The 23435-nt window shown below is 42.3% G+C and overlaps 14 non-coding genes across 14 annotated transcripts; all 14 read right to left on the minus strand.

The window, feature by feature from the left end:
• Window positions 1-77: 77 nt before the first annotated feature.
• Window positions 78-159, minus strand: trnas-aga (transfer RNA serine (anticodon AGA)). Its single transcript has one exon. It is a non-coding gene; the product is annotated as a tRNA-Ser (tRNA).
• Window positions 160-1750: 1591 nt separating this feature from the next.
• trnas-uga (transfer RNA serine (anticodon UGA)) lies at window positions 1751-1832 on the minus strand. Its single transcript has one exon. It is a non-coding gene; the product is annotated as a tRNA-Ser (tRNA).
• Window positions 1833-3424: 1592 nt separating this feature from the next.
• trnas-uga (transfer RNA serine (anticodon UGA)) lies at window positions 3425-3506 on the minus strand. The gene has a single exon. It is a non-coding gene; the product is annotated as a tRNA-Ser (tRNA).
• A 1592-nt stretch (window positions 3507-5098) lies between these two features.
• trnas-uga (transfer RNA serine (anticodon UGA)) lies at window positions 5099-5180 on the minus strand. The gene has a single exon. It is a non-coding gene; the product is annotated as a tRNA-Ser (tRNA).
• Window positions 5181-6397: 1217 nt separating this feature from the next.
• trnas-aga (transfer RNA serine (anticodon AGA)) lies at window positions 6398-6479 on the minus strand. Its single transcript has one exon. It is a non-coding gene; the product is annotated as a tRNA-Ser (tRNA).
• Window positions 6480-8070: 1591 nt separating this feature from the next.
• On the minus strand, window positions 8071-8152 carry trnas-uga (transfer RNA serine (anticodon UGA)). The gene has a single exon. It is a non-coding gene; the product is annotated as a tRNA-Ser (tRNA).
• Window positions 8153-9743: 1591 nt separating this feature from the next.
• On the minus strand, window positions 9744-9825 carry trnas-uga (transfer RNA serine (anticodon UGA)). Its single transcript has one exon. It is a non-coding gene; the product is annotated as a tRNA-Ser (tRNA).
• Window positions 9826-11042: 1217 nt separating this feature from the next.
• Window positions 11043-11124, minus strand: trnas-aga (transfer RNA serine (anticodon AGA)). The gene has a single exon. It is a non-coding gene; the product is annotated as a tRNA-Ser (tRNA).
• A 1593-nt stretch (window positions 11125-12717) lies between these two features.
• On the minus strand, window positions 12718-12799 carry trnas-uga (transfer RNA serine (anticodon UGA)). Its single transcript has one exon. It is a non-coding gene; the product is annotated as a tRNA-Ser (tRNA).
• A 1217-nt stretch (window positions 12800-14016) lies between these two features.
• On the minus strand, window positions 14017-14098 carry trnas-aga (transfer RNA serine (anticodon AGA)). Its single transcript has one exon. It is a non-coding gene; the product is annotated as a tRNA-Ser (tRNA).
• A 1591-nt stretch (window positions 14099-15689) lies between these two features.
• On the minus strand, window positions 15690-15771 carry trnas-uga (transfer RNA serine (anticodon UGA)). Its single transcript has one exon. It is a non-coding gene; the product is annotated as a tRNA-Ser (tRNA).
• Window positions 15772-17360: 1589 nt separating this feature from the next.
• On the minus strand, window positions 17361-17442 carry trnas-uga (transfer RNA serine (anticodon UGA)). Its single transcript has one exon. It is a non-coding gene; the product is annotated as a tRNA-Ser (tRNA).
• A 1216-nt stretch (window positions 17443-18658) lies between these two features.
• trnas-aga (transfer RNA serine (anticodon AGA)) lies at window positions 18659-18740 on the minus strand. Its single transcript has one exon. It is a non-coding gene; the product is annotated as a tRNA-Ser (tRNA).
• A 1596-nt stretch (window positions 18741-20336) lies between these two features.
• trnas-uga (transfer RNA serine (anticodon UGA)) lies at window positions 20337-20418 on the minus strand. Its single transcript has one exon. It is a non-coding gene; the product is annotated as a tRNA-Ser (tRNA).
• Between the last annotated feature and the right edge of the window lie 3017 nt (window positions 20419-23435).

Here is a 23435-nt window from a genome sequence, read left to right on the forward strand (position 1 = left end):
ATATAAATGGGAATGTTACGTGATATGTTTTATTAAATTCTGATATTAGAACATCAAGTTCCCTTCTAAAACGTACACGTTGGTGGCAGGATTTGAACCTGCGAGGGGAGACCCCAATGGATTTCTAGTCCATCGCCTTAACCACTCGGCCACACCAACACAATGTCCCATGAACAGGTGCCATTTTCCAAGTACAATACAGATATTGCTACACTGCAGAAAACCATAAGCCACATGCACTCACACTTCCCATAGAAGCAGATGAGGTAGCCGACTGTTGAAGGAGATAGGATACTCATCCTTGTTGTTCTACATTGGTGAGTATGAATTCCATCTTTCTCGTGTCTTGGGAATTCCGATGCTTTTGTTCTGAGAGGGAATGTGTTCTACCTTGTCCCTCTGGATCTGTGGAGGTTTCTCCGAAATTACACGTGGCATTCAGAAATTTGAATCAGTCTTGAAATTGCAAAAGATCCTTAGATTCTCCTCTGAAAAGCTCACTTTGGCAGCAGGATAAGAACCTACGAGGGGACACCCCAGTGAATTTTTAGTCCATCACCCTGACCACTCGGCCACACCAACACAGTTGCCCTCCAGAGGTGACATTTTCTGACGACAATACATATTTTGCTAGGGGGCAAAATTCCATCAGCCCCAAGCACTCACTTTGATTCCATTGAAGCAGATGACGTTGCCGACTAATGGAGGAGAGAGAATACTCATCCTTTGTTTTCTGCATTTGTGAGTATGAATTCGATCTTCCTCGTGTCTTTGAAATTCCGATGCTTTTGTTCCGTGAAGCAATGTGTTCTACATTGTCCCTCTGGAGCTGAGGAGGTTTCTCCAAAAACAGGCACGGTTTTCAGAAGTTTGAATCAGTCTTTCATATCCAAAAGAACCACGTTTTAAATCCAGTCCTGCTACAATTGAAGGTAGTTTACACTAATACAATGTTTCTTGACCGACAAAAGGTTCCAACTTGAGATGAGGTGGCTGAGTGGTTAAGGCAATGCATTGCTAATACATTGTGTTCTGCACACTCGCCGATACTTGACATTTGAAATGGGACTCATATAATGGGAAATGTGTCTTACCGTGTTAATCGGAATAGGAGGTGGGTCTATGGAAATAAGAACATTGTGTTCTACACAAGTGGGTATAAATTCCACCCTCGCTGGACCTTAACATATCAAATTATGATGATAATATTGGAAAGGTGTTTGACCTCTTTAGATATGGGAATAGTACTTTGGTAATAAAAGCAGTTTTGAGAAATTTATGTCGTTAAATTGCCAAAAAGAAACACAGTCCTTGTCCGACAAAGGGCATTTGCAGAACTACGACCCTTCCATATGGATAAATGGGGATTTTACATGATATGTTTTGTTAAATTGTTGAAGACCCTAATCTGATATTAGAAGATAAAGTTACCTGCGGAAAGATACACTTTGGTGGCAGTATTCGAACATGCAAGGGGCGACCACAATGGATTTCTAGTCCATCGTCTTAACCACTCAGTCATCACAGTGTGCAAGTTGTAGGTGAGATTTTCCAAGTACAATACAGATTTTGCCAAATTGCCAAAGATCCATGGTCCAAACACTGTATTCTTCCAACAAAACACAGTTTACCCTAATACAACCATTCTTGTAGAATAATGTGGATTTTACATTTTGCATGATGCGATTTGTTCAACTGTTGAAAAGTCTTATCAGATGAGAGAACACCCGGTTCTCCTCTAAAAAGCCCACGTTGGCAGCAGGATTTGAACCTACGAGGGGAGACCCCAATGGATTTCAAGTGCATCGCCTTAACCACTCGGCCACACCAACAATGTGTCCCCGTTGCAGGTTACATTTTCCAAGTCTAATACAAATATTGCTACACTGCAGAAACCCATCAGCCACATGCACTCACTCCACCCATTGAAGCAGATGAGGTTGCCGACTGTTGAAGGATCTAGAATACTCATCCTTGTTGTTCGACATTGGTGAGTATGAATTCCATCTTTCTCGTGTCTTGGGAATTCCGATGCTTTTGTTCTGAGAGGGAATGTGTTCTACCTTGTCCCTCTGGATCTGTGGAGGTTTCTCCGAAATTACACGTGGCATTCAGAAATTTGAATCAGTCTTGAAATTGCAAAAGATCCTTAGATTCTCCTCTGAAAAGCTCACTTTGGCAGCAGGATAAGAACCTACGAGGGGACACCCCAGTGAATTTTTAGTCCATCACCCTGACCACTCGGCCACACCAACACAGTTGCCCTCCAGAGGTGACATTTTCTGACGACAATACATATTTTGCTAGGGGGCAAAATTCCATCAGCCCCAAGCACTCACTTTGATTCCATTGAAGCAGATGACGTTGCCGACTAATGGAGGAGAGAGAATACTCATCCTTTGTTTTCTGCATTTGTGAGTATGAATTCGATCTTCCTCGTGTCTTTGAAATTCCGATGCTTTTGTTCCGTGAAGCAATGTGTTCTACATTGTCCCTCTGGAGCTGAGGAGGTTTCTCCAAAAACAGGCACAGTTTTAAGAAGTTTGAATCAGTCTTTCATATACAAAAGAACCACGTTTTAAATCCAGTCCTGCTACAATTGAAGGTAGTTTACACTAATACAATGTTTCTTGACCGACAAAAGGTTCCAACTTGGGATGAGGTGGCTGAGTGGTTAAGGCAATGCATTGCTAATACATTGTGTTCTGCACACTCGCCGATACTTGACATTTAAAATGGGACTCATATAATGGGAAATGTGTCTTACCGTGTTAATCGGAATAGGAGGTGGGTCTATGGAAATAAGAACATTGTGTTCTGCACAAGTGGGTATAAATTCCACCCTCGCTGGACCTTAACATATCAAATTATGATGATAATATTGGAAAGGTGTTTGACCTCTTTAGATATGCGAATAGAGCTTTGGTAATATAAGCAGTTTTGAGAAATTTATGTCGTTAAATTGCCAAAAAGAAACACAGTCCTTGTCCGAGAAAAGGGCATTTGCAGAACTACGACCCTTCCATATGGATAAATGGGGATTTTACATGATATGTTTTGATAAATTGTTGAAGACCCTAATCTGATATTAGAAGATAAAGTTACCTGCGGAAAGATACACTTTGGTGGCAGTATTCGAACATGCAAGGGGCGACCACAATGGATTTCAAGTCCATCGTCTTAACCACTCAGTCATCACAGTATGCCAGTTTTAGGTGAGATTTTCCAAGTACAATACAGATTTTGCCAAATTGCCAAAGATCCATAGTCCAAACACTGTATTCGTCCAACAAAACACAGTTTACCCTAATACAACCATTCTTGTAGAATAATGTGGATTTTACATTTTGCATGATGCGATTTGTTCAACTGTTGAAAAGTCTTATCAGATGAGAGAACACCCGGTTCTCCTCTAAAAAGCCCACGGTGGCAGCAGGATTTGAACCTACGAGGGGAGACCCCAATGGATTTCAAGTCCATCGCCTTAACCACTCGGCCACACCAACAAAGTGTCCCTGTTGCAGGTTACATTTTCCAAGTCTAATACAAATATTGCTACACTGCAGAAACCCATCAGCCACATGCACTCACTCCTCCCATTGAAGCAGATGAGGTTGCCGACTGTTGAAGGATCTAGAATACTCATCCTTGTTGTTCGACATTGGTGAGTATGAATTCCATCTTTCTCGTGTCTTGGGAATTCCGATGCTTTTGTTCTGAGAGGGAATGTGTTCTACCTTGTCCCGCTGGATCTGTGGAGGTTTCTCCGAAATTACACGTGGCATTCAGAAATTTGAATCAGTCTTGAAATTGCAAAAGATCCTTAGATTCTCCTCTGAAAAGCTCACTTTGGCAGCAGGATAAGAACCTACGAGGGGACACCCAAGTGAATTTTTAGTCCATCACCCTGACCACTCGGCCACACCAACACAGTTGCCCTCCAGAGGTGACATTTTCTGACGACAATACATATTTTGCTAGGGGGCAAAATTCCATCTGCCCCAAGCACTCACTTTGATTCCATTGAAGCAGATGACGTTGCCGACTAATGGAGGAGAGAGAATACTCATCCTTTGTTTTCTGCATTTGTGAGTATGAATTCGATCTTCCTCGTGTCTTTGAAATTCCGATGCTTTTGTTCCGTGAAGCAATGTGTTCTACATTGTCCCTCTGGAGCTGAGGAGGTTTCTCCAAAAACAGGCACAGTTTTAAGAAGTTTGAATCAGTCTTTCATATACAAAAGAACCACGTTTTAAATCCAGTCCTGCTACAATTGAAGGTAGTTTACACTAATACAATGTTTCTTGACCGACAAAAGGTTCCAACTTGGGATGAGGTGGCTGAGTGGTTAAGGCAATGCATTGCTAATACATTGTGTTCTGCACACTCGCCGATACTTGACATTTAAAATGGGACTCATATAATGGGAAATGTGTCTTACCGTGTTAATCGGAATAGGAGGTGGGTCTATGGAAATAAGAACATTGTGTTCTACACAAGTGGGTATAAATTCCACCCTCGCTGGACCTTAACATATCAAATTATGATGATAATATTGGAAAGGTGTTTGACCTCTTTAGATATGGGAATAGTACTTTGGTAATATAAGCAGTTTTGAGAAATTTATGTCGTTAAATTGCCAAAAAGAAACACAGTCCTTGTCCGACAAAAGGGCATTTGCAGAACTACGACCCTTCCATATGGATAAATGGGGATTTTACATGATATGTTTTGATAAATTGTTGAAGACCCTAATCTGATATTAGAAGATAAAGTTACCTGTGGAAAGATACACTTTGGTGGCAGTATTCGAACATGAAAGGGGCGACCACAATGGATTTCTAGTCCATCGTCTTAACCACTCAGTCATCACAGTATGCCAGTTTTAGGTGAGATTTTCCAAGTACAATACAGATTTTGCCAAATTGCCAAAGATCCATAGTCCAAACACTGTATTCGTCCAACAAAACACAGTTTACCCTAATGCAACCATTCTTGTAGAATAATGTGGATTTTATATTTTGCATGATGCGATTTGTTCAACTGTTGAAAAGTCTTATCAGATGAGAGAACACCCGGTTCTCCTCTAAAAAGCCCACGTTGGCAGCAGGATTTGAACCTACGAGGGGAGACCCCAATGGATTTCAAGTCCATCGCCTTAACCACTCGGCCACACCAACAAAGTGTCCCCCTTGAAGGTTACATTTTCCAAGTCTAATACAAATATTGCTACACTGCAGAAACCCATCAGCCACATGCACTCACTCCTCCCATTGAAGCAGATGAGGTTGCCGACTGTTGAAGGATCTAGAATACTCATCCTTGTTGTTCGACATTGGTGAGTATGAATTCCATCTTTCTCGTGTCTTGGGAATTCCGATGCTTTTGTTCCGTGAGGCGATGTGTTCTACCTTGTCCCTCTAGATCTGTGGAGGTTTCTCCCAAATTACACGTGGCATTCAGAAAATTGAATCAGTTTTTTAATTGCAAAAGAAATTAAGTCTAAAAACAGTCTTGTTCGAGCAAAACTGGGTTTGTAATGTCCTTCAAGGAGATGTGCTAGGGGGCAGAAATCCATCAGCCCCAAGTTTGTAATGTCCTTCAAGATGTGGACGCTTATCTGATAATATAAGCACTCTTTTTGATCCCAGATGAGGTTGCCGACTAATGAAGGAGATAGAATACTCATCTTTTGTTTTCTACATTTGTGAGTATGAATTCCATCTTCCTCGTGTCTTTGAAATTCCGATGCTTTTGTTCCGTAAAGCAACGTGTTCTAGGTTGTCCCTCTGGAGTTGTGGCGGTTTCTCCAAAAACAGGCACGGTTTTCAGAAGTTTGAATCAGTCTTTCATATAAAAAAAAAAAACAAGGTTTAAATCCCGTCCTGCTGCAATTGAAGGTAGTTTACACTAATACGTTTCTTGACCGAAAAGAATTTCGAACTTGAGATAAGTTGGCTGAGTGGTTAAGACAATGGATTATTAATACATTGTGTTCTGCACACTTGTCGATACTTGACATTTAAAATGGGACTGATACAATGGGAAAAGTGTCCTACCGTGCTAATCGGAATAGGTGGTGGGTTTATGGAAATAAGAACATTGTGTACTACACACGTGGGGATAAATTCCACCCTTGTTGGACCTTAACATATCAAATTAAGATGATGCTATTGGAAAGGTGTTTGACCTCTTTGGATATGGGAATGGTACTTTGGTAATATAAGCAGTTTTCGGAAATTTGTATGTCGTTAAATTGTGAAAGAAACACGGTCCTTGTCCGACAAAATGGGGTTTGCAGAAATGCAACCGATCCATGTATATAAATGGGAATGTTACGTGATATGTTTTATTAAATTCTGATATTAGAACATCAAGTTCCCTTCTAAAACGTACACGTAGGTGGCAGGATTTGAACCTGCGAGGGGAGACCCCAATGGATTTCTAGTCCATCGCCTTAACCACTCGGCCACAGCAACACAATGTCCCATGCACAGGTGCCATTTTCCAAGTACAATACAGATATTGCTACACTGCAGAAAACCATAAGCCACATGCACTCACACTTCCCATAGAAGCAGATGAGGTAGCCGACTGTTGAAGGAGATAGGATACTCATCCTTGTTGTTCTACATTGGTGAGTATGAATTCCATCTTTCTCGTGTCTTGGGAATTCCGATGCTTTTGTTCTGAGAGGGAATGTGTTCTACCTTGTCCCTCTGGATCTGTGGAGGTTTCTCCGAAATTACACGTGGCATTCAGAAATTTGAATCAGTCTTGAAATTGCAAAAGATCCTTAGATTCTCCTCTGAAAAGCTCACTTTGGCAGCAGGATAAGAACCTACGAGGGGACACCCCAGTGAATTTTTAGTCCATCACCCTGACCACTCGGCCACACCAACACAGTTGCCCTCCAGAGGTGACATTTTCTGACGACAATACATATTTTGCTAGGGGGCAAAATTCCATCAGCCCCAAGCACTCACTTTGATTCCATTGAAGCAGATGACGTTGCCGACTAATGGAGGAGAGAGAATACTCATCCTTTGTTTTCTGCATTTGTGAGTATGAATTCGATCTTCCTCGTGTCTTTGAAATTCCGATGCTTTTGTTCCGTGAAGCAATGTGTTCTACATTGTCCCTCTGGAGCTGAGGAGGTTTCTCCAAAAACAGGCACAGTTTTAAGAAGTTTGAATCAGTCTTTCATATACAAAAGAACCACGTTTTAAATCCAGTCCTGCTACAATTGAAGGTAGTTTACACTAATACAATGTTTCTTGACCGACAAAAGGTTCCAACTTGGGATGAGGTGGCTGAGTGGTTAAGGCAATGCATTGCTAATACATTGTGTTCTGCACACTCGCCGATACTTGACATTTAAAATGGGACTCATATAATGGGAAATGTGTCTTACCGTGTTAATCGGAATAGGAGGTGGGTCTATGGAAATAAGAACATTGTGTTCTACACAAGTGGGTATAAATTCCACCCTCGCTGGACCTTAACATATCAAATTATGATGATAATATTGGAAAGGTGTTTGACCTCTTTAGATATGGGAATAGTACTTTGGTAATATAAGCAGTTTTGAGAAATTTATGTCGTTAAATTGCCAAAAAGAAACACAGTCCTTGTCCGACAAAAGGGCATTTGCAGAACTACGACCCTTCCATATGGATAAATGGGGATTTTACATGATATGTTTTGATAAATTGTTGAAGACCCTAATCTGATATTAGAAGATTAAAGTTACCTGCGGAAAGATACACTTTGGTGGCAGTATTCGAACATGCAAGGGGCGACCACAATGGATTTCTAGTCCATCGTCTTAACCACTCAGTCATCACAGTATGCCAGTTTTAGGTGAGATTTTCCAAGTACAATACAGATTTTGCCAAATTGCCAAAGATCCATAGTCCAAACACTATTCATCCAACAAAACACAGTTTACCCTAATACAACCATTCTTGTAGAATAATGTGGATTTTACATTTTGCATGATGCGATTTGTTCAACTGTTGAAAAGTCTTATCAGATGAGAGAACACCCGGTTCTCCTCTAAAAAGCCCACGTTGGCAGCAGGATTTGAACCTACGAGGGGAGACCCCAATGGATTTCAAGTCCATCGCCTTAACCACTCGGCCACACCAACAAAGTGTGCCTGTTGCAGGTTACATTTTCCAAGTCTAATACAAATATTGCTACACTGCAGAAACCCATCAGCCACATGCACTCACTCCTCCCATTGAAGCAGATGAGGTTGCCGACTGTTGAAGGATCTAGAATACTCATCCTTGTTGTTCGACATTGGTGAGTATGAATTCCATCTTTCTCGTGTCTTGGGAATTCCGATGCTTTTGTTCTGAGAGGGAATGTGTTCTACCTTGTCCCGCTGGATCTGTGGAGGTTTCTCAGAAATTACACGTGGCATTCAGAAATTTGAATCAGTCTTGAAATTGCAAAAGATCCTTAGATTCTCCTCTGAAAAGCTCACTTTGGCAGCAGGATAAGAACCTACGAGGGGACACCCAAGTGAATTTTTAGTCCATCACCCTGACCACTCGGCCACACCAACACAGTTGCCCTCCAGAGGTGACATTTTCTGACGACAATACATATTTTGCTAGGGGGCAAAATTCCATCTGCCCCAAGCACTCACTTTGATTCCATTGAAGCAGATGACGTTGCCGACTAATGGAGGAGAGAGAATACTCATCCTTTGTTTTCTGCATTTGTGAGTATGAATTCGATCTTCCTCGTGTCTTTGAAATTCCGATGCTTTTGTTCCGTGAAGCAATGTGTTCTACATTGTCCCTCTGGAGCTGAGGAGGTTTCTCCAAAAACAGGCACAGTTTTAAGAAGTTTGAATCAGTCTTTCATATACAAAAGAACCACGTTTTAAATCCAGTCCTGCTACAATTGAAGGTAGTTTACACTAATACAATGTTTCTTGACCGACAAAAGGTTCCAACTTGGGATGAGGTGGCTGAGTGGTTAAGGCAATGCATTGCTAATACATTGTGTTCTGCACACTCGCCGATACTTGACATTTAAAATGGGACTCAAATAATGGGAAATGTGTCTTACCGTGTTAATCGGAATAGGAGGTGGGTCTATGGAAATAAGAACATTGTGTTCTACACAAGTGGTATAAATTCCACCCTCGCTGGACCTTAACATATCAAATTATGATGATAATATTGGAAAGGTGTTTGACCTCTTTAGATATGGGAATAGTACTTTGGTAATATAAGCAGTTTTGAGAAATTTATGTCGTTAAATTGCCAAAAAGAAACACAGTCCTTGTCCGACAAAAGGGCATTTGCAGAACTACGACCCTTCCATATGGATAAATGGGGATTTTACATGATATGTTTTGATAAATTGTTGAAGACCCTAATCTGATATTAGAAGATAAAGTTACCTGTGGAAAGATACACTTTGGTGGCAGTATTCGAACATGCAAGGGGCGACCACAATGGATTTCTAGTCCATCGTCTTAACCACTCAGTCATCACAGTATGCCAGTTTTAGGTGAGATTTTCCAAGTACAATACAGATTTTGCCAAATTGCCAAAGATCCATAGTCCAAACACTGTATTCGTCCAACAAAACACAGTTTACCCTAATGCAACCATTCTTGTAGAATAATGTGGATTTTATTTTTTGCATGATGCGATTTGTTCAACTGTTGAAAAGTCTTATCAGATGAGAGAACACCCGGTTCTCCTCTAAAAAGCCCACGTTGGCAGCAGGATTTGAACCTACGAGGGGAGACCCCAATGGATTTCAAGTCCATCGCCTTAACCACTCGGCCACACCAACAAAGTGCCCCCCTTGCAGGTTACATTTTCCAAGTCTAATACAAATATTGCTACACTGCAGAAACCCATCAGCCACATGCACTCACTCCTCCCATTGAAGCAGATGAGGTTGCCGACTGTTGAAGGATCTAGAATACTCATCCTTGTTGTTCGACATTGGTGAGTATGAATTCCATCTTTCTCCTGTCTTGGGAATTCCGATGCTTTTGTTCCGTGAGGCGATGTGTTCTACCTTGTCCCTCTAGATCTGTGGAGGTTTCTCCCAAATTACACGTGGCATTCAGAAAATTGAATCAGTTTTTTAATTGCAAAAGAAATTAAGTCTAAAAACAGTCTTGTTCGAGCAAAACTGGGTTTGTAATGTCCTTCAAGGAGATGTGCTAGGGGGCAGAAATCCATCAGCCCCAAGTTTGTAATGTCCTTCAAGATGTGGACGCTTATCTGATAATATAAGCACTCTTTTTGATCACAGATGAGGTTGCCGACTAATGAAGGAGATAGAATACTCATCTTTTGTTTTCTACATTTGTGAGTATGAATTCCATCTTCCTCGTGTCTTTGAAATTCCGATGCTTTTGTTCCGTAAAGCAACGTGTTCTAGGTTGTCCCTCTGGAGTTGTGGCGGTTTCTCCAAAAACAGGCACGGTTTTCAGAAGTTTGAATCAGTCTTTCATATAAAAAAAAAAAACAAGGTTTAAATCCCGTCCTGCTGCAATTGAAGGTAGTTTACACTAATACGTTTCTTGACCGAAAAGAATTTCGAACTTGAGATAAGTTGGCTGAGTGGTTAAGACAATGGATTATTAATACATTGTGTTCTGCACACTTGTCGATACTTGACATTTAAAATGGGACTGATACAATGGGAAAAGTGTCCTACCGTGCTAATCGGAATAGGTGGTGGGTTTATGGAAATAAGAACATTGTGTTCTACACACGTGGGGATAAATTCCACCCTTGTTGGACCTTAACATATCAAATTAAGATGATGCTATTGGAAAGGTGTTTGACCTCTTTGGATATGGGAATGGTACTTTGGTAATATAAGCAGTTTTCGGAAATTTGTATGTCGTTAAATTGTGAAAGAAACACGGTCCTTGTCCGACAAAATGGGGTTTGCAGAAATGCAACCGATCCATGTATATAAATGGGAATGTTACGTGATATGTTTTATTAAATTCTGATATTAGAACATCAAGTTCCCTTCTAAAACGTACACGTTGGTGGCAGGATTTGAACCTGCGAGGGGAGACCCCAATGGATTTCTAGTCCATCGCCTTAACCACTCGGCCACACCAACACAATGTCCCATGCACAGGTGCCATTTTCCAAGTACAATACAGATATTGCTACACTGCAGAAAACCATAAGCCACATGCACTCACACTTCCCATAGAAGCAGATGAGGTAGCCGACTGTTGAAGGAGATAGGATACTCATCCTTGTTGTTCTACATTGGTGAGTATGAATTCCATCTTTCTCGTGTCTTGGGAATTCCGATGCTTTTGTTCTGAGAGGGAATGTGTTCTACCTTGTCCCTCTGGATCTGTGGTGGTTTCTCCGAAATTACACGTGGCATTCAGAAATTTGAATCAGTCTTGAAATTGCAAAAGATCCTTAGATTCTCCTCTGAAAAGCTCACTTTGGCAGCAGGATAAGAACCTACGAGGGGACACCCCAGTGAATTTTTAGTCCATCACCCTGACCACTCGGCCACACCAACACAGTTGCCCTCCAGAGGTGACATTTTCTGACGACAATACATATTTTGCTAGGGGGCAAAATTCCATCAGCCCCAAGCACTCACTTTGATTCCATTGAAGCAGATGACGTTGCCGACTAATGGAGGAGAGAGAATACTCATCCTTTGTTTTCTGCATTTGTGAGTATGAATTCGATCTTCCTCGTGTCTTTGAAATTCCGATGCTTTTGTTCCGTGAAGCAATGTGTTCTACATTGTCCCTCTGGAGCTGAGGAGGTTTCTCCAAAAACAGGCACAGTTTTAAGAAGTTTGAATCAGTCTTTCATATACAAAAGAACCACGTTTTAAATCCAGTCCTGCTACAATTGAAGGTAGTTTACACTAATACAATGTTTCTTGACCGACAAACGGTTCCAACTTGGGATGAGGTGGCTGAGTGGTTAAGGCAATGCATTGCGAATACATTGTGTTCTGCACACTCGCCGATACTTGACATTTAAAATGGGACTCATATAATGGGAAATGTGTCTTACCGTGTTAATCGGAATAGGAGGTGGGTCTATGGAAATAAGAACATTGTGTTCTACACAAGTGGGTATAAATTCCACCCTCGCTGGACCTTAACATATCAAATTATGATGATAATATTGGAAAGGTGTTTGACCTCTTTAGATATGGGAATAGTACTTTGGTAATATAAGCAGTTTTGAGAAATTTATGTCGTTAAATTGCCAAAAAGAAACACAGTCCTTGTCCGACAAAAGGGCATTTGCAGAACTACGACCCTTCCATATGGATAAATGGGGATTTTACATGATATGTTTTGATAAATTGTTGAAGACCCTAATCTGATATTAGAAGATTAAAGTTACCTGCGGAAAGATACACTTTGGTGGCAGTATTCGAACATGCAAGGGGCGACCACAATGGATTTCTAGTCCATCGTCTTAACCACTCAGTCATCACAGTATGCCAGTTTTAGGTGAGATTTTCCAAGTACAATACAGATTTTGCCAAATTGCCAAAGATCCATAGTCCAAACACTGTATTCGTCCAACAAAACACAGTTTACCCTAATGCAACCATTCTTGTAGAATAATGTGGATTTTATATTTTGCATGATGCGATTTGTTCAACTGTTGAAAAGTCTTATCAGATGAGAGAACACCCGGTTCTCCTCTAAAAAGCCCACGTTGGCAGCAGGATTTGAACCTACGAGGGGAGACCCCAATGGATTTCAAGTCCATCGCCTTAATCACTCGGCCACACCAACAAAGTGTCCCCCTTGCAGGTTACATTTTCCAAGTCTAATACAAATATTGCTACACTGCAGAAACCCATCAGCCACATGCACTCACTCCTCCCATTGAAGCAGATGAGGTTGCCGACTGTTGAAGGATCTAGAATACTCATCCTTGTTGTTCGACATTGGTGAGTATGAATTCCATCTTTCTCGTGTCTTGGGAATTCCGATGCTTTTGTTCCGTGAGGCGATGTGTTCTACCTTGTCCCTCTAGATCTGTGGAGGTTTCTCCCAAATTACACGTGGCATTCAGAAAATTGAATCAGTTTTTTAATTGCAAAAGAAATTAAGTCTAAAAACAGTCATGTTCGAGCAAAACTGGGTTTGTAATGTCCTTCAAGGAGATGTGCTAGGGGGCAGAAATCCATCAGCCCCAAGTTTGTAATGTCCTTCAAGATGTGGACGCTTATCTGATAATATAAGCACTCTTTTTGATCCCAGATGAGGTTGCCGACTAATGAAGGAGATAGAATACTCATCTTTTGTTTTCTACATTTGTGAGTATGAATTCCATCTTCCTCGTGTCTTTGAAATTCCGATGCTTTTGTTCCGTAAAGCAACGTGTTCTAGGTTGTCCCTCTGGAGTTGTGGCGGTTTCTCCAAAAACAGGCACGGTTTTCAGAAGTTTGAATCAGTCTTTCATATAAAAAAAAAAAACAAGGTTTAAATCCCGTCCTGCTGCAATTGAAGGTAGTTTACACTAATACGTTTCTTGACCGAAAAGAATTTCGAACTTGAGATAAGTTGGCTGAGTGGTTAAGACAATGGATTATTAATACATTGTGTTCTGCACACTTGTCGATACTTGACATTTAAAATGGGACTGATACAATGGGAAAAGTGTCCTACCGTGCTAATCGGAATAGGTGGTGGGTTTATGGAAATAAGAACATTGTGTACTACACACGTGGGGATAAATTCCACCCTTGTTGGACCTTAACATATCAAATTAAGATGATGCTATTGGAAAGGTGTTTGACCTCTTTGGATATGGGAATGGTACTTTGGTAATATAAGCAGTTTTCGGAAATTTGTATGTCGTTAAATTGTGAAAGAAACACGGTCCTTGTCCGACAAAATGGGGTTTGCAGAAATGCAACCGATCCATGTATATAAATGGGAATGTTACGTGATATGTTTTATTAAATTCTGATATTAGAACATCAAGTTCCCTTCTAAAACGTACACGTTGGTGGCAGGATTTGAACCTGCGAGGGGAGACCCCAATGGATTTCTAGTCCATCGCCTTAACCACTCGGCCACACCAACACAATGTCCCATGCACAGGTGCCATTTTCCAAGTACAATACAGATATTGCTACACTGCAGAAAACCATAAGCCACATGCACTCACACTTCCCATAGAAGCAGATGAGGTAGCCGACTGTTGAAGGAGATAGGATACTCATCCTTGTTGTTCTACATTGGTGAGTATGAATTCCATCTTTCTCGTGTCTTGGGAATTCCGATGCTTTTGTTCTGAGAGGGAATGTGTTCTACCTTGTCCCTCTGGATCTGTGGAGGTTTCTCCGAAATTACACGTGGCATTCAGAAATTTGAATCAGTCTTGAAATTGCAAAAGATCCTTAGATTCTCCTCTGAAAAGCTCACTTTGGCAGCAGGATAAGAACCTACGAGGGGACACCCCAGTGAATTTTTAGTCCATCACCCTGACCACTCGGCCACACCAACACAGTTGTCCTCCAGAGGTGACATTTTCTGATGACAATACATATTTTGCTAGGGGGCAAAATTCCATCAGCCCCAAGCACTCACTTTGATTCCATTGAAGCAGATGACGTTGCCGACTAAAGGAGGAGAGAGAATACTCATCCTTTGTTTTCTGCATTTGTGAGTATGAATTCGATCTTCCTCGTGTCTTTGAAATTCCGATGGTTTTGTTCCGTGAAGCAATGTGTTCTACATTGTCCCTCTGGAGCTGAGGAGGTTTCTCCAAAAACAGGCACGGTTTTAAGAAGTTTGAATCAGTCTTTCATATACAAAAGAACCACGTTTTAAATCCAGTCCTGCTACAATTGAAGGTAGTTTACACTAATACAATGTTTCTTGACCGACAAAAGGTTCCAACTTGAGATGAGGTGGCTGAGTGGTTAAGGCAATGCATTGCTAATACATTGTGTTCTGCACACTCGCCGATACTTGACATTTAAAATGGGACTCATATAATGGGAAATGTGTCTTACCGTGTTAATCGGAATAGGAGGTGGGTCTATGGAAATAAGAACATTGTGTTCTACACAAGTGGGTATAAATTCCACCCTCGCTGGACCTTAACATATCAAATTATGATGATAATATTGGAAAGGTGTTTGACCTCTTTAGATATGGGAATAGTACTTTGGTAATATAAGCAGTTTTGAGAAATTTATGTCGTTAAATTGCCAAAAAGAAACACAGTCCTTGTCCGACAAAGGGCATTTGCAGAACTACGACCCTTCCATATGGATAAATGGGGATTTTACATGATATGTTTTGTTAAATTGTTGAAGACCCTAATCTGATATTAGAAGATAAAGTTACCTGCGGAAAGATACACTTTGGTGGCAGTATTCGAACATGCAAGGGGCGACCACAATGGATTTCTAGTCCATCGTCTTAACCACTCAGTCATCACAGTATGCCTGTTGTAGGTGAGATTTTCCAAGTACAATACAGATTTTGCCAAATTGCCAAAGATCCATAGTCCAAACACTGTATTCGTCCAACAAAACACAGTTTACCCTAATACAACCATTCTTGTAGAATAATGTGGATTTTACATTTTGCATGATGCGATTTGTTCAACTGTTGAAAAGTCTTATCAGATGAGAGAACACCCGGTTCTCCTCTAAAAAGCCCACGTTGGCAGCAGGATTTGAACCTACGAGGGGAGACCCCAATGGATTTCAAGTCCATCGCCTTAACCACTCAGCCACACCAACAAAATTCCCCGTTGCAGGTTACATTTTCCAAGTACAATACAAATATTGCTACTGCAGAAACCCATCAGCCACATGCACTCACTCCTCCCATTGAAGCAGATGAGGTTGCCGACTGTTGAAGGATCTAGAATACTCATCCTTGTTGTTCGACATTGGTGAGTATGAATTCCATCTTTCTCGTGTCTTGGGAATTCCGATGCTTTTGTTCTGAGAGGGAATGTGTTCTACCTTGTCCCGCTGGATCTGTGGAGGTTTCTCCGAAATTACACGTGGCATTCAGAAATTTGAATCAGTCTTGAAATTGCAAAAGATCCTTAGATTCTCCTCTGAAAAGCTCACTTTGGCAGCAGGATAAGAACCTACGAGGGGACACCCAAGTGAATTTTTAGTCCATCACCCTGACCACTCGGCCACACCAACACAGTTGCCCTCCAGAGGTGACATTTTCTGACGACAATACATATTTTGCTAGGGGGCAAAATTCCATCAGCCCCCAGCACTCACTTTGATTCCATTGAAGCAGATGACGTTGCCGACTAATGGAGGAGAGAGAATACTCATCCTTTGTTTTCTGCATTTGTGAGTATGAATTCGATCTTCCTCGTGTCTTTGAAATTCCGATGCTTTTGTTCCGTGAAGCAATGTGTTCTACATTGTCCCTCTGGAGCTGAGGAGGTTTCTCCAAAAACAGGCACGGTTTTAAGAAGTTTGAATCAGTCTTTCATATACAAAAGAACCACGTTTTAAATCCAGTCCTGCTACAATTGAAGGTAGTTTACACTAATACAATGTTTCTTGACCGACAAAAGGTTCCAACTTGAGATGAGGTGGCTGAGTGGTGAAGGCAATGCATTGCTAATACATTGTGTTCTGCACACTCGCCGATACTTGACATTTAAAATGGGACTCATATAATGGGAAATGTGTCTTACCGTGTTAATCGGAATAGGAGGTGGGTCTATGGAAATATGAACATTGTGTTCTACACAAGTGGGTATAAATTCCACCCTCGCTGGACCTTAACATATCAAATTATGATGATAATATTGGAAAGGTGTTTGACCTCTTTAGATATGGGAATAGTACTTTGGTAATATAAGCAGTTTTGAGAAATTTATGTAGTTAAATTGCCAAAAAGAAACACAGTCCTTGTCCGACAAAAGGGCATTCGCAGAACTACGACCCTTCCATATGGATAAATGGGGATTTTACATGATATGTTTTGATAAATTGTTGAAGACCCTAATCTGATATTAGAAGATAAAGTTACCTGCGGAAAGATACACTTTGGTGGCAGTATTCGAACATGCAAGGGGCGACCACAATGGATTTCTAGTCCATCGTCTTAACCACTCAGTCATCACAGTATGCCAGTTTTAGGTGAGATTTTCCAAGTACAATACAGATTTTGCCAAATTGCCAAAGATCCATAGTCCAAACACTGTATTCGTCCAACAAAACACAGTTTACCCTAATACAACCATTCTTGTAGAATAATGTGGATTTTACATTTTGCATGATGCGATTTGTTCAACTGTTGAAAAGTCTTATCAGATGAGAGAACACCCGGTTCTCCTCTAAATAGCCCACGTTGGCAGCAGGATTTGAACCTACGAGGGGAGACCCCAATGGATTTCAAGTCCATCGCCTTAACCACTCGGCCACACCAACAAAGTGTCCCCGTTGCAGGTTACATTTTCCAAGTCTAATACAAATATTGCTACACTGCAGAAACCCATCAGCCACATGCACTCACTCCTCCCATTGAAGCAGATGAGGTTGCCGACTGTTGAAGGATCTAGAATACTCATCCTTGTTGTTCGACATTGGTGAGTATGAATTCCATCTTTCTCGTGTCTTGGGAATTCCGATGCTTTTCTTCTGAGAGGGAATGTGTTCTACCTTGTCCCTCTGGATCTGTGGAGGTTTCTCCCAAATTACACGTGGCATTCAGAAAATTGAATCAGTTTTTTAATTGCAAAAGAAATTAAGTCTAAAAACAGTCTTGTTCGAGCAAAACTGGGTTTGTAATGTCCTTCAAGGAGATGTGCTAGGGGGCAGAAATCCATAAGCCCCAAGTTTGTAATGTCCTTCAAGATGTGGACGCTTATCTGATAATATAAGCACTCTTTTTTATCCCAGATGAGGTTGCCGACTAATGAAGGAGATAGAATACTCATCTTTTGTTTTCTACATTTGTGAGTATGAATTCCATCTTCCTCGTGTCTTTGAAATTCCGATGCTTTTGTTCCGTAAAGCAACGTGTTCTAGGTTGTCCCTCTGGAGTTGTGGCGGTTTCTCCAAAAACAGGCACGGTTTTCAGAAGTTTGAATCAGTCTTTCATATACAAAAAAAAACAAGGTTTAAATCCCGTCCTGCTGCAATTGAAGGTAGTTTACACTAATACGTTTCTTGACCGAAAAGAATTTCGAACTTGAGATAAGTTGGCTGAGTGGTTAAGACAATGGATTATTAATACATTGTGTTCTGCACACTTGTCGATACTTGACATTTAAAATGGGACTGATACAATGGGTAAAGTGTCCTACCGTGCTAATCGGAATAGGTGGTGGGTTTATGGAAATAAGAACATTGTGTACTACACACGTGGGGATAAATTCCACCCTTGTTGGACCTTAACATATCAAATTAAGATGATGCTATTGGAAAGGTGTTTGACCTCTTTGGATATGGGAATGGTACTTTGGTAATATAAGCAGTTTTCAGAAATTTGTATGTCGTTAAATTGTGAAAGAAACACGGTCCTTGTCCGACAAAACGGGGTTTGCAGAAATGCAACCGATTCATGTATATAAATGGGAATGTTACGTGATATGTTTTATTAAATTCTGATATTAGAACATCAAGTTCCCTTCTAAAACGTACACGTTGGTGGCAGGATTTGAACCTGCGAGGGGAGACCCCAATGGATTTCTAGTCCATCGCCTTAACCACTCGGCCACACTAACACAATGTCCCATGCACAGGTGCCATTTTCCAAGTACAATACAGATATTGCTACACTGCAGAAAACCATAAGCCACATGCACTCACACTTCCCATAGAAGCAGATGAGGTAGCCGACTGTTGAAGGAGATAGGATACTCATCCTTGTTGTTCTACATTGGTGAGTATGAATTCCATCTTTCTCGTGTCTTGGGAATTCCGATGCTTTTGTTCCGAGAGGGAATGTGTTCTACCTTGTCCCTCTGGATCTGTGGAGGTTTCTCCGAAATTACACGTGGCATTCAGAAATTTGAATCAGTCTTGAAATTGCAAAAGATCCTTAGATTCTCCTCTGAAAAGCTCACTTTGGCAGCAGGATAAGAACCTACGAGGGGACACCCCAGTGAATTTTTAGTCCATCACCCTGACCACTCGGCCACACCAACACAGTTGCCCTCCAGAGGTGACATTTTCTGATGACAATACATATTTTGCTAGGGGGCAAAATTCCATCAGCCCCAAGCACTCAATTTGATTCCATTGAAGCAGATGACGTTGCCGACTAATGGAGGAGAGAGAATACTCATCCTTTGTTTTCTGCATTTGTGAGTATGAATTCGATCTTCCTCGTGTCTTTGAAATTCCGATGCTTTTGTTCCGTGAAGCAATGTGTTCTACATTGTCCCTCTGGAGCTGAGGAGGTTTCTCCAAAAACAGGCACGGTTTTAAGAAGTTTGAATCAGTCTTTCATATACAAAAGAACCACGTTTTAAATCCAGTCCTGCTACAATTGAAGGTAGTTTACACTAATACAATGTTTCTTGACCGACAAAAGGTTCCAACTTGAGATGAGGTGGCTGAGTGGTGAAGGCAAGGCAATGCATTGCTAATACATTGTGTTCTGCACACTCGCCGATACTTGACATTTAAAATGGGACTCATATAATGGGAAATGTGTCTTACCGTGTTAATCTGAATAGGAGGTGGGTCTATGGAAATAAGAACATTGTGTTCTACACAAGTGGGTATAAATTCCACCCTCGATGGACCTTAACATATCAAATTATGATGATAATATTGGAAAGGTGTTTGACCTCTTTAGATATGGGAATAGTACTTTGGTAATATAAGCAGTTTTGAGAAATTTATGTCGTTAAATTGCCAAAAAGAAACACAGTCCTTGCCCGACAAAGGGCATTTGCAGAACTACGACCCTTCCATATGGATAAATGGGGATTTTACATGATATGTTTTGTTAAATTGTTGAAGACCCTAATCTGATATTAGAAGATAAAGTTACCTGCGGAAAGATACACTTTGGTGGCAGTATTCGAACATGCAAGGGGCGACCACAAAGGATTTCTAGTCCATCGTCTTAACCACTCAGTCATCACAGTATGCCTGTTGTAGGTGAGATTTTCCAAGTACAATACAGATTTTGCCAAATTGCCAAAGATCCATAGTCCAAACACTGTATTCGTCCAACAAAACACAGTTTACCCTAATACAACCATTCTTGTAGAATAATGTGGATTTTACATATTGCATGATGCGATTTGTTCAACTGTTGAAAAGTCTTATCAGATGAGAGAACACCCGGTTCTCCTCTAAAAAGCCCACGTTGGCAGCAGGATTTGAACCTACGAGGGGAGACCCCAATGGATTTCAAGTCCATCGCCTTAACCACTCAGCCACACCAACAAAGTGTCCCCGTTGCAGGTTGCATTTTCCAAGTACAATACAAATATTGCTACACTGCAGAAACCCATCAGCCACATGCACTCACTCCTTCCATTGAAGCAGATGAGGTTGCCGACTGTTCAAGGATCTAGAATACTCATCCTTGTTGTTCGACATTGGTGAGTATGAATTCCATCTTTCTCGTGTCTTGGGAATTCCGATGCTTTTGTTCCATGAAGCGATGTGTTCTACCTTGTCCCTCTAGATCTGTGGAGGTTTCTCCCAAATTACACGTGGCATTCAGAAAATTGAATCAGTTTTTTAATTGCAAAAGAAATGAAGTCTAAAAACAGTCTTGTTCGAGCAAAACTGAGTTTGTAATGTCCTTCAAGGTGATGTGCTAGGGGGCATAAATCCATCAGCCCCAAGTTTGCAATGTCCTTCAAGATGTGGACGCTTATCTGATAATATAAGCACTCTTTTTGATCCCAGATGAGGTTGCCGACTAATGAAGGAGATAGAATACTCATCTTGTTGTGATATGCCTTAACGTGTCCGTTGCTACATAGTTGCTATGGTCCTTTTATGTTCTGGTCTTTTATGATGTCATATAGGCTTGATTCCTTGAGTATTTAAGAGCAAGTTATTCAGAGACACATCGTCAGTATGTTAAGCTTTCTTCATGTGAGGATGTCAGCCATTTTCCATGTGTTCTTAATCCAGGCCTGCTTGTTATTACTTGGAATTTTGTATATAAAGACTTTTACGTCGCCACCTCCGTCTCCTGTCTACTTTTGGGTCCAAACCCCTCTCCTCACGTGACAGCACGTACTGACCATCATGGACCCAGCAGACCCAGAGGACCCAATCCACCGCGCCATGAGGGCACAAGGGGCACTGCTCGGCCAGCACGACCAAATCCTGAGGGAGGTTATGGAGTCTATTCAGAACCTCTCCAACACCGTCAACTCATTGACTATCCTGATGACGTCCAGCGCTCCACCACAATCGTCATCACCCACTCCGGCCCACACGTCCAATCAAGGAGTGACCGACTCACCCGCTACTGCTGTGCCTTTTCACCGTGAACCCAACATTCCGCCACCTGAACATTATTCTGGGGAGGTAGGAGCCTGTGTCCAATTCCTAGTAAACTGTTCCTTGGTTTTTGAGCAACAACCTTGCGCTTTTTTGGATGATCGCGCCAAGCTGGCCTATGTCATTAACTTGCTTCGGGGAAAAGCAGGGAAGTGGGCCAATTCCTTGTGGGAGTCAAAGTCAGAAACATTGAGATCATTTTCTGCTTTTTCCGAGGAGATTCGCAGAGTCTTTGATCAGCCCTTCCGTACCGAGTCTTCAAGCAAACGACTATGGGCATTACGTCAGGGCTCACGGTCAGCGGCAGAATATGCCATAGAGTTCAGGATTTTAGCCTCTGAAACAGGATGGAATGAGGCAGGACAGAGAACAGCCTTCGTTTGCGGACTGTCCGAAGAGCTTCAAGACGAACTGTCTACACGGGATGAGCCTGAGTCCCTCGAGCAATTAATCTCCTTAGTGATTCGGATTGACAACCGCATCAGAGAACGCCGTCGCAGTGCCAGACCTGCCCACCCTAACTCCCCTCACACGGCCATTCCGCGACGGATCGCCCAGCCTTTTACAAGCACCTTGATGCCTGCTTCTGCCGGGGAAGAACCCATGCAACTTAGCAGAACTCGCCTCTCCCAGGAGGAACGCGCCCGGCGGGTTGCGCAGGGTCTTTGTCTCTACTGTGGAAAGCCTGGGCACTTTATCAATCAGTGCTCACTCGTACCCAGGGGTCCTCTTGATACCACAGAACGCCGCCTTAGGGTGAGCGACACTAGAACCTCGACTGAACCTCCTCGTCTCATTAACTTGCATGCCACTGTCTCCTCCCTCATGCATGATCAACCTTCAGAGAGGCAGGATCCGGAGACCATCATCCCCTCTTCATGTTTTATCAGGGCGGCTGTGTGGGACATTGAGCAAGCCGTCTTGCAGGCCCAACAACAGCAACCAGATCCTGGCTCGGGCCCTCCGGATCGACTCTTTGTCCCAGATTCTGTCCGCTCTCATGTCCTGCAATTGGGACATTCTTCCAAGTTGGCTTGTCATCATTGACTTGAACCCTCCAATTCCTGCGGCAACCCTTCTGGTGGCCCCGAATGGCTCAAGATGTGAGGGAGTTCGTCGCTGCTTGCCACACCTGCTCTCGGGGGAAGCCTTCTCACCATCGCCCAATGGGTCTTCTGCAACCCCTGCCCATCCCCAGCCGCCCCTGGTCCCACCAGTCGGTCGATTTCGTCTCTGGCCTGCCGCCCTCCGAGGGAAACACGGTCATACTGACTGTAGTTGACCGTTTCTCCAAGATGGTTCACTTCATTCCATTACCCAAACTTCCTTCCGCATTTGAGACGGCAAACATCCTAGTGAACCACGTCTTCAAGCTTCATGGCATCCCCATTGACATTGTTTCTGTCCGGGGTCCCCAGTTCACATCCCAGGTATGGCAAGCTTTCTGTAAAGCTCTGGGAGCGTCCTCTAGCCTGTCTTCAGGTTATCATCCCCAGACCAATGAACATCAGAGAGAGTCAATCAGGATCTGGAGTCATCCCTCAGGTGTGTTTCGGCCCGCCGTCCTGCTTCCTGGAGCCTACACCTACCATGGATCGAGTATTCCCACAATTCCCTCACCTCCTCATCCATGGGCATGTCTCTGTTCATGGTCGCATATGGATATCAACCTCCACTATTTCCTTCCCAGGAACAAGCGGTCGCCGTTCCCTCTGTCCGCGCTCATCTGCGGCGTTGCCATGCCGTATGGAGACATGCCTGAGCCGTCCTGTCCCGCACAGCCCAGCGCAACCAACAACTGGCCGATAGACATCGATCTCCGGCCCCTGACTATCGCCCAGGGCAAATGGTTTGGCTATCCTCCCGTGACCTTCCCCTCCAGACTGATTCCCGCAAACTAGCCCCCAGATTCATTGGACCGTTTGAGAATGAGAAGATCA

The sequence above is a fragment of the Idiotropiscis lumnitzeri genome, chromosome 19 (genome assembly GCF_059441095.1).
Source record: "Idiotropiscis lumnitzeri isolate Australia: NSW breed Sydney's pygmy pipehorse chromosome 19, RoL_Ilum_1.0, whole genome shotgun sequence".
Lineage (NCBI taxonomy): Eukaryota > Metazoa > Chordata > Actinopteri > Syngnathiformes > Syngnathidae > Idiotropiscis > Idiotropiscis lumnitzeri.